Source organism: Dioscorea cayenensis, chromosome 3 (assembly GCF_009730915.1).
Source record: "Dioscorea cayenensis subsp. rotundata cultivar TDr96_F1 chromosome 3, TDr96_F1_v2_PseudoChromosome.rev07_lg8_w22 25.fasta, whole genome shotgun sequence".
In the NCBI taxonomy this organism is placed as follows: Eukaryota; Viridiplantae; Streptophyta; class Magnoliopsida; order Dioscoreales; family Dioscoreaceae; genus Dioscorea; species Dioscorea cayenensis.
Genome location: NC_052473.1, coordinates 13,640,302 through 13,651,287, shown reverse-complemented (window position 1 = coordinate 13,651,287; position 10,986 = coordinate 13,640,302). Strand labels below are relative to the sequence as shown.

The following is a 10,986-nucleotide window of genomic DNA, read 5'->3' as shown; positions in this document are numbered from 1 at the left end:
CTAACGACAGAGAATCTGTCCTGATGGCTAAACCAAGGAGAACACTTTCTGGGCATGAAAGGCCATAGATTACAAGGAGAAGAATTCAGTGTCCAAGCCCCAGCAGTAGTAACAAATAACTTCGAAATCAAAGCTAGTACTATTGGAATGGTTCAAAACTCTTGTCAGTTCGATAGCCTAACAGATGAAGACCAAATGCCAAATCTCTCAAAATATTTGTAGATTTGTTCGATATTCAAGATGTGCACAGTTACAGAAGATGCAATTAGACTGTGACTCTTCCCATTCAGTTTAAGAGGTTTAGCATATCGGGGGGCTCACTTCTCTAGCACGGGGTCGATCATGACATGGAATGACTTAGTGGAGAAATTTCTTGGGTGATACTTCCCACCAAGTAAAGCAGCAAAGATCAGACAGGAAATATCAACATTCAAGTAGGCAGAGTCCAAAACATTATTCGAGGCACATGAGAGGTTCAAGGATCTTCTTAGGCTATGCTCTCATCATGGGTTCAGTTCGTGGATGAGGTTGCAAATTTTGTAAAACAGACTAAACTACCATACAAGGTAGATCTTCTACGCCATAGTTGGTGGGTAGTTGAGCAACAAGTATACTAATGAGGTAGAACAGTTGTTTGAGGATATGGTTAACAATGAGTCGCACTAGAGTTCAATGGACAAGTATCTAAAAGTGGTCGGATTACATGAGGTAGACGCCGATACCACTTTGGAAGCAAAAGTGGATATTCTCACTCAAAAGTTGGATCTACTCATGAGCAGTGGTCAGGGTCTTAGCATGAATTCCAAGGTCATTTTATTTTGTGAAACAAGTAGAGAAGTACATGGGCCAGCTTAGTGCCCAATTGTGAGTTCAGCTACAACTCCTGTGGAATAGATTGATTACATTAAAGGAGGTTTGAGGAATCAGAATAACCCATATAGCAACACCTATAACCCAGGATAAAGGAGTCATTCTAATTTTTTCTAGAATCAGGTTAAACTGCAGAGGCCTCCCTAGCATCAAAACTATCAGTATTAGTCATAACAGTAGCATCCAAAAAGAAAATTCTCCATAGATGATGTGCTAGTCAAATACATGACAAGCAACAATGCTAAGATGGATGAGTTTTATTCTACATAGAGGAATGTCCAAGCATCGATCAAGAACTTGGAGAATCAGGTTGAGCAGTTGGCAAGAGCTAGTATTAAGAGACCTCAAGGTAGCCTGCCGAGCAACATTGAAGCCAATCCAAGGAAGCACCTCAAGGTAATATCACTCCGCAGTGAGTAAGACCATTGAGGCAAGGACCGCTCAGGATCCAAGTGCCTAGATGAAGAGGGCATCCATACAAGAAGGTCCTAGTGCTTCACAAGAACCCATTGAGGAGGATGAGCAGAGGGGTAAGGAAGAATCTGGAGATCCATCATTAGCTCAACCCACAGTTCAAGAATATAGACCCTGAGTCCTATATCCTTCCAAGTTGAAGGTTGATAAGGAGGATGCACAGTTTAAGAAATTCATAAGCATCTTTAAGTTGCTTCACATAAACATCACGATTGTTGAAGCATTGTGTAAAATGATGAAATATGCTAAGTTTTTGAAAGATTTTCTCACCAACAAAAGGAAATTGGAAGAGGTATATATAGTGGCTCTTAATGGAAATTATTTCGCCATTCTAGATAGAAAGCTACTAACAAGAACTAAGAGGTCCTGTGAGTTTTGTGATGTAGTACTTGTTAGGTTATGGCATAGAAAAGCATGCACTAGCCAATTGTGGGTCTAGTATAATCGTGATGCCATACACTATCTATATGAAACTTTGATTAGGAGAATTGAGGCTAACGAGAATGACTTTGCAGTTGGCTAATAGATCAATGGGTCAACCATGGGGAGTTTTGGAAGATGTTCTTGTGACCATTGAAAAACTTGTCTTCCCCATGGATTTTGTGATCCTAGATGTAGATGAGGATGTAGAGACCCCACTCATTTTTGGAAGACACTTTCTATACACATCCGATGCTCTCATCAATTGGAGAGATGGAAAGATGACCTTGAAGGTGGGGGAGGAAGAAGTGGTGTACAAACTCCCAAGCGCCATGAAGCACTCCATGGACCAAGATCATGAATGTTATTTTGCACATGAACCTGACTTGTCTATTTCTGATTTTGTGCAAGATGTGTTCATGGTGAATCCTCTTTGAGAGTACTTTGAGGGAAAGGTTGTTGAGAAGTCAACACAACCGTCAAATCCACCCCTTCAACAAGCCAACAAGAAGAGTAATTTGAGAACCACAACAACTAGGAAAGTATGGAGGAAGGTAGAAGCTATAGATGAACATCTAATTTAGATAAATGACTCCATTATCATGAAGGCAGGTAATGACAGGATGTTCTCTTTACTTACTCTAAGTAAGTTGAAGCCGTCTTAAGGTAAGGGTAGGTACGTCAGGCTCATGATGTAAAACAAGCGCTTCTTGAAAGGCAACCCAAGTAGTTTTCTATATTCTTAATCCTCTAGTTTAGTTTTTAGTTTTTATCATTTTATTTTTGAATAAAAAGTGATGCTTGCTTGATTGAATGGTGTGAAGTTGAGTTGTATTTATTGGTTTTTATGTGTGAAATTTGTATGTGGTGTCCATCATCATTGTTAAGAGGTTTTTTCATGCCATTTTGCACAAGGAGAATTTATATTTATTTACTGTTTACATCACAACGGCCGTAGTACACTCGTTATGCTCTTGTTGTGATGTTTAAGAAAAGAGTTGTAATTTTCTGAATAAATTGAATGAGTTTGTCATGAGCTCACCACGCCCGTTGCCATGGCCGTGGTGATCTATAACGGTCATTCCTTAGAGCGTGCTTATTCTCAAGATTTTAAAGAAGCACTGGCATGGTCTCACCACACCCATGATGAGGTTGATATCAGCACAAGGAGCCCTCAAATGGCTCTGATCAATACTTAGAAACTTTTGAGCCCTAACTGAGTTGACAACGGCCTCGTAACAATCTTATAATGGGTGTTGTGCCTCAGGAAACTAAAACGACAAACAATGGGCATTATCAGCCCATTGTCAAGGCTGTTATCAAAGGCTATAAGGCTACGAGATTAGGTATTGCTAAATTTTTGGATTAGGGTTTTATTTGCCCTTCTAGTGGAGTTCTTGAACTTAAGATGAACATAGGAGGTTGGGGTGGGAGAGATTCAATCTTAAATTCCTAGTGTTTCTGACTTAGTCGTCAAGAGATTGGGACCACTAGACACTTGAATTCCCTGGTCCAATACTAAATTGAATCATCACCCCTTAATGCTATTTCACATGTAATCATAAAGTGAATCTTCATACAATGACCCAAGCTCCTTCAATTGCACTTAACAATCCTCAATTGTATTTTTTTAATCAATTTATAGAAGTAAACATAAGAGACACCATAGACATTCAGGCTATTGATTAAGTGAAATGGAAGTAATAGGAGCCTCTCACCATTCCATGAGGAATATGAACCTGGAGCTCACCCATGAAGTATTACTTGATGACCTATGCACTTGTCGTATATACAGACTCAGTCCGTACTTTTGTTAATGATCATGTAAGTTATTCAAGAGATAAATTAAAACAAACTCAAAACTAAACTAACAAATGTAAGGAAAATATGAAAAACACTTAGTTTGCCTCTTAAGATGCGTTTGTTTTATGTCACTAACTTGGTGTACCTATTTTAGCGCATTGTACGGGTCTTAATAGTGAGATGTCTCATATCTTGTCTAAGCCATCTCCAGGGTATAGTTTCAACCCCTGTCCATTAAACCTTGAAGATACCCTTTTTTGGATGTGAATTTTCTACAACTCCATGAAGATAAATTTGTGTGATGATGAATGGACCAGGCCATCAAGATTTAAGCTTACCCAGGAAGATTTTGAGACAAGAGTTGATTGCCCTCCTGAACTATTTCCTAGGCTTAATCAACCAATTTTGATATTACTTGGTATGCTCTTTATATAGGTTGGAATTCTCATATGCTACTTACCACAATTCATTCAATTCTTTGATCTGGAACTTTCTTTTCTCTCCTATAGACTCATGATCATAATTCAGTAATCTAGTTGCCCAATAAGATTGATGTTCAAGTTCAACCAGTAGATAACATGCTTTCCACTAAACAAGTCAATTAGGGGTCATTCCTATAGGTGTCTTGTAGGTCGTTCAATACGTACAAAGTGCATCATCCAACTTCTCTACTCAATATTCAGGTTGTGTTAAACTATTTCCCCTAAGATATGCTTAATTCCTTATTGTCCACTTCAACTTGCTTGCTCATTTGTAGATGGTATGGGGTAGTAATCTGATGAGCCACTCCATACTTTTAAAAACCTTTTCAATGGCTAATGATAGCTAGCGGCACTACAAAACAAGAGAACAACTTCTTCCAAAACTTGGCAACTATCCTAGCATCGTTAGTGGTCAAGGCTTGGGCTTCTACCCACCACGATACATAATCCACAGCTACAAAAATACATCTGCTACCAAATGAGCTAGGAAAAGTGCTCATGAAGTCTATCGCCATATATCAAACACTTCATAATTTTTATAGTATTTTGAGGCATTTCAAAGTGTTGAGAAAGATTATTTGACCGTTAGTAACTATCGCATAGTTGAGAATACCTTTGAGCCTCTTGGAATATAGTAGGCCAAAAAAAACTTGGACTTGAGGAATTTTTTGGTTGTTTTATTAGCATTGTAGTGTCCTTCTTTCAGAGCTGTGTGACAATGCTCAAGAATACTTCTTCCTTCTTAGTGAAAGACACATCTCCTAATGACCTCAACTCATAAGTAGTTTTTGACATTTGAAAATAATTTCTTCTTTTGATGATGTGACAACTCTTAGTGGAGTACCTGAAATAGTTAGCAAAATAAGTAAACCAAGGAGTGTCAGGCTTACTTGATTCTTGTAACCTATAGAGATGTCCTTCTGGGAATAAATTATTGATCTCCTTATTTCTCGACAAGTCTGGTTCGGGATTCTCTAACCTTGATACATGTTCAGCCATCAAATTTTCTTCCCCTTCTTATCCTTTATCTCCACATCAAATTCTTGTGAAAACAAAATCTACCGAATTACTCAAGGTTTTGTATCAGACTTGCTAAATAAATAACAAAATTTGGAATGGTTTGTGAACACAATGACTTTCGATAACGTCAAATATGGCCTAAATTTTTTAAATGCAAACACCACAATTAGTAACCCCTTCTTTGTAGTGGCATAATTTTCCTGTGTCTCCGTATGTGTTTTGCCTTGAAAATGTTTGTTCTACCTTTGACTCAACACTACCCCCATGGCATGGTCATTAGTATCACACATAATCTCAAATGGAAACCCACAATCTGACGACTCCATAATCGGTGCATTGATCAAACTTTCCATAAGAGTATCAAATGCATTTAGAAAGTTGGTGGTGAAGTTAAATGGAGATTCCTTCTCCAATATGGTAAAACCCTGTGTGTCCAAGAAAACTACTAATTCCTTTTAGCGATGATGAAGGAGGAAGCTTCTCTATGTTCTTGATCGTAGCTCTATCCAATACAATGATTTGTTGCACTATGAAATGATGTTTTTTTTTTCCAATTTAACACCAAGTTATTCTCTTCACATGACTTGATCACCCTTACCAAAATCCAACGACATAAGTCAAAAGAGTCTCCAAAGACTGAAAAGTCATCCATGAAAACCTCCATTATGCGCCGCATTCTTCTATATGCAAATATGTTATATGGACATGTAAAGGTGGTCTTCTCTTTATCTTCCATAGCTATAGGGATATGAAAATACTTGGATAATCCATCTAAGAAGCAACAATACACATGGCTTGATAATCGATTGAGCATTGATCTATAAAAGATAGTGAATAGTGATCTTTCCAGGTGACATCATTCAATTTCTAGTAGTTGGTACACACCTTCCATCTGGTAACTGTAATTATTGGAATTAGTTAATTTTTTTCATTAATCACTATTATCATGTCACCATTCTTTGGGACATCTTATACGTGATTGACCCATGAGTAATCAGAGTGATATATTCTCCGTAAGTGCACAGATCCTATGTAAGTAATAAAGTGGTACCCCGTGAGGGGTAGGGTTATCGAACCAGAGGGACTTGACTCCTTGTACTAATTGATCTTCTAATCTCTAGTCGATTAACAGATGGTTGGATCAAAGCTAACTAAGCAAAGAAAGAAAGAGAGAGATGAGAGAACAGACAGACAAGGACTAAGTTTTTAACAACAAAGAGAACAATGCCCTAAGATATTTCCCATGTGCTTTAGTCTACTACCTTGCTTCTAATAACTATCAGGTACATTTTAAGGTTCTTGTCGGTACTCAACAGCAATGTTGTATCTACGGCTCTCAACTAAGTCAAGTTTTGCAAATGTAACTACGGGCTTCAAACACGTCAAGTTTTGCAACTACACAAGGCAATCACAACTATGGTAATAACCACAAGTTGAGTTTTACAAATATAACTTCGTAATTCAAGCACGTCAAGTTATACAACAAATGAATTAACACAAGAAGACAATAAAACTCCATAGACAATAAAAACAAGTAAATCAAAGTATACTAAGCAACATAGTTCAACATCCCAGGGCACCGTGGAACGGTTACCCCCTCATGAATTCACACAACTAAGAAAAAGAATTGAGTATAATAGAGTGAGAAATCATAACTCCCCTTTTCACAAAATCTTCTCAATTACATATTGAAAGCTTCATGGATAAGAAAATTCCACTTCTCAAGTGCATCAAACTCAACCTTGATCTTCCTAGAAAGTGGTGAAGAAGGCTCATGACCTCCAGCAAAGAGTGAAGTCCCTCCAAAGAGTGCCTACCAAAAATGTCCCTTTGTTAACCTAATTCTGGACATAAAATGGAGTTTTTGAGCTGAACACGACCTATGCATGAGGGTTCCCAGACCATGATTTCCTTGAGATTCGGCAGAACTGAATGAGTGGTAAGCACGGGGAGAGCACGATCGTGCTCTCTGAGGAGCACGATCATGAAAGGAATCCTGTGACCGTGCTTCCACTGAAGAGTAGAAAACTTATTAATCCAGAGATAATCATGGGGAAAGCACAATCGTGCTCTTCCACAACACACTCATAAAAGGAGCATGCAGACCATGCTTCTCCTGAAGAAAAAAGAGGCATCCATTTAGAGAATATCACTGGGAGGGAGTACGCCCGTGTTTTCCCCTGTAGCATCCCCCTTGCTTACATTATTTCTTAGGCATCTTGGAGGCAGTAATAATCATGGTTAAGGAGCACGATTGTGCTTAGGCCATGCTTGTCTTGAACACTTAGAATATTTTGCTTTTGTTTGCTAATTTTCATTCTGATTTCACCTCTTTTGCTCCAAACCCTAACAACTGCACAACAACTTACAATACCTACAATATTATTGAATCACAACAGATACTTGCTAAAGGATAATAGAAATGCACAAAAGAGTTAAAAGAATTACTATATGAAATGCACTCACCAAATACCCCCACACTTGAATCATTGCTTGTCCTCAAGCAACCTCTCTAGCTCACACAAAGAAGCAAATGAGTGCATAACCTGTTATCTCATGAAAATAGAGAATTCCAAAATCTAGAGGGACAAATGGTAGTAAAGGAATAGATCAAGAATTCTCAAATAAAATGCTACACTCTTACTTCAAAAACTTTGTGTGTGTGCAAACCCTAAGTTGAGTGCCCATGTGCTACATGATTAACTTAGTCAATAGAGACTTTAATTTTGACTAAACTAACTAGGTAGTAGCTTCATATGCCCTAAAGATAGCCTTTTCTCCCAGTAGATCATCAAATGTTCACTTGTAATGCCCAAAATTTGACTACTCAGGAGCAACTTTCACTCTTTTTGGGTGATAGCTTGTATTACCATCTTTTTACATGATACTTACAAGTAACCGGCAGGGCATCCCAAGAGGAATTTGACTTTCCAGTTTTTTTTTGACACAAGTATACTAGGGTCTTTGAATTAAGTTACACCTCAACAAATGTTGCTCAAAAACTAGTGATGTGAATTGATCTAGGTTTTCAAAATAAGAGCGAGTCTATAGTTCAGTTCAAAATAAAGACCCTGACACGTACAATTCCCCTTAGACTTAAGAATTTCTATCAATAACAATCATGGATCTTCCTAAGCCACGAAGTCATCACAAAAAGGATAAAGGTAAAACCCTCCCCCAAACTTGAGTTGTAAATTGTCCTCAATGTACAATGAATACACAAAATAAAAAGACAAGAGAGGACTAGAAAGAGAGAGGGGTTCATTGAGCTTCCTTGAACACGGAGAGTGATATTGCCACTCTCAACATGTGTTCCAATATCCATTCAACCACACAATCCCTGAGTTGAAACAAGATGCACACAAGTGAAGTTCAGGTCACAAGATAAACAAAAAATAAACTAGGAAAGAAAAATTAAATGCATAAAGTAAGCAAACCAAAATGTCAATTTAGCAAGGGACTCCCCTTGCTAACTGAACCAAATATATGTCCAAAACAAGATAAAGAAAATACAAGACTGAAAAATGAAAAATAGAAAGGTAGTTGCAACAAAATTAAAATGGAGCACTCTCGGTGAAGGAGTCGATACCAGAAGGAGAAGAAGCAGAATTAGACTCCCCAAAGTCAGCAATGTCCACCCCCACATGGCAAGGAGGCCTTGTAGGTGAAATGGGCTCAGGTGATAAACGGACACCCAGATGCTCGGCAATCCAGACTATACTCCTCTATAGCCACCTGAATGCTGATGTGGAACAAGTAGTGCTGGTGGTGTTGCTTGATACGCCCTTGTGTAATCGCAAGTGCATGGGTTGTACAAGTAGTAAAGTGTACCCAAAGGGATCGGGTAGTTGAATCCATAAGGACTAGTAAAAGCTCTCAATACTCATTCATTTCCTAATATCTAGTCAGTCTAAAAATTGGATTTGCAATAATTAAAATTACTTAAGAAAAAAAAGAAGAAAGCAGAAAGAGACAAGGTTTAAGGTTATAGAGATAACAATGGAAAAGACAGTTTTCCGGATTAATCCCCTTGACAAATGTATTGATTGTGCTATTAATTACATGGACATCTCCTTGTACCATAGTGACCACCTAGGGTTTGATAACGTATGTCCTCACTCAAGACTCGGAGAAAACTCAACCCTTTTCCTAATGTGTGCTCTAGCTAGACGAATAAAGCTTATCCTCTAGACAACAAGAAATCAATATAAGGTTAACACACACTCTTGACTACAAGTGCAACTACGGGGGGCATGCACACCACATCAATGCTCTCACAGATAGCGGCAATCCCCACATTGAGTTTTGCAACATACAAAAATCAATGGCAATCAACACAAGAAGATAATCCAAATAAACAAAAGGGAGTTTACAAGGAAACTCAATAATTAAATAACACAAATCAATACATCATAATGTCAAGGTTCGTAATCCAAGACACTGAAAGAAGTTTAGCCCCTCATGGTTCTACAATCAGTCATAGAAAAGCAATAAAAGAAACAAAGATGATTCATTAGACTCCCTTCTTACTTCATAATCGTATCAGAGAAGGCTTGACGATAATCGTTGCTACCAATCCTCTTATCCCATGCTTATCTTCTTATCCCTGTGACCCTGCTTATATTTCCAAGAGATTTCCCATAAAATGCATGGGCATAAGCACGCCCGTGCTAACCAACCATGCTTCTTCAGCATGATAGTGATAGGAGAGGTCAAACTATGCTTCCAAACCTTGTGTAGACTCTAGTAAGATGCATCAGGCTCAGTACGCCCGTGCTTCCAAGGACGGGTATGCTTCGGACCATGCTTGTTTTGAAAATTGCATTCCAATGCTGTTTTGTGTCAGAATTCATCTTTATTCATTCCTTTTGGTCCAAACCACAATTATCTACAACAATTAGCAAACACACCTCAAGTAGCATCGGTTTTTATCAAAAATATCCTAAAAGGACAAGTAAATCACACAATAAGGTATATAAATATCTATATAAAATTCACTCTTCACTGCTAGAGAAGGCTCGTTATGGTGGAGGAGACCTCTGAAGGTCAGCATCATCAAGAGGTGAGTCAGGGATGGCAGTAGAGATGGCTGCTGATGGACTTCATACATGATACTCTAACTCCATGAGCTTTAAGAATACTCTCAAGCATGCCCATCGACCTCAGGGTCTCAAGGGTCATCGAGATGACATTACCCATAATCCTTATGCGGTCAGTCCCCTCTAGAGCACCCATCCCCCAGACCAGTCGGGTGATGTAGGGACCGACGAAAAGAACACCAACTTGGATGATGTAGGGACCTGTCAAGATGTGACTGAGGAGAAAGTGAATGTACTGGAGAGCTGGGCATCCGAGGGATGTGGCCTTGGACCTATGAGGGTCATAAGAGCTATCTATGCTGAGCATTTGCCAAGCATCCTCTTGAGACTCTCCACCCAGCCGGGCTATCAATAGTGAATCATATGTAGGAGTTTGGGTGAACTTCGTATCATAATGTCCCGACCAGATAAAGGACTCTATCAAACTTGTCCTGTGTAACACGGCCAAACATCCAAAACTGGATGGTGTCTAGGTGGTGGAAACTCACAGTGGCCCGAGAAAGCTCGAATGTGACTAACACCTCAAGCACCAGCTGCTCAAAGGTGTTATCAATGATGAGGTACAACTAGTGCAAGCCCTTACTGCAAGCAACTACTGACCTCCTACTCGAGTCCCACCCCTCTTAGAATATCCCAATCAATCTCTCTCGAGTCACCAAAATGTTGACGAGAATAACATGCAAATCTCTCCTGATGTAACTGGGTGTAGAACATCGGTGTCAAGCTAGTGTCTTGTGTGGTCTCCTTGCGTCAGGGTCTCTTGGAAGAGGACCTAGCTACTGTATGTTTCCTCGGCATTGTCTACAAGAGAAAACATC

The 10,986-nt window shown here is 39.0% G+C and overlaps 1 non-coding gene across 1 annotated transcript; it reads right to left on the bottom strand.

Moving 5' to 3' along the window:
* Window positions 1-405: 405 nt before the first annotated feature.
* LOC120257753 lies at window positions 406-512 on the bottom strand. Its single transcript, XR_005535841.1, has one exon. It is a non-coding gene; the product is annotated as a small nucleolar RNA R71 (small nucleolar RNA).
* Between the last annotated feature and the right edge of the window lie 10,474 nt (window positions 513-10,986).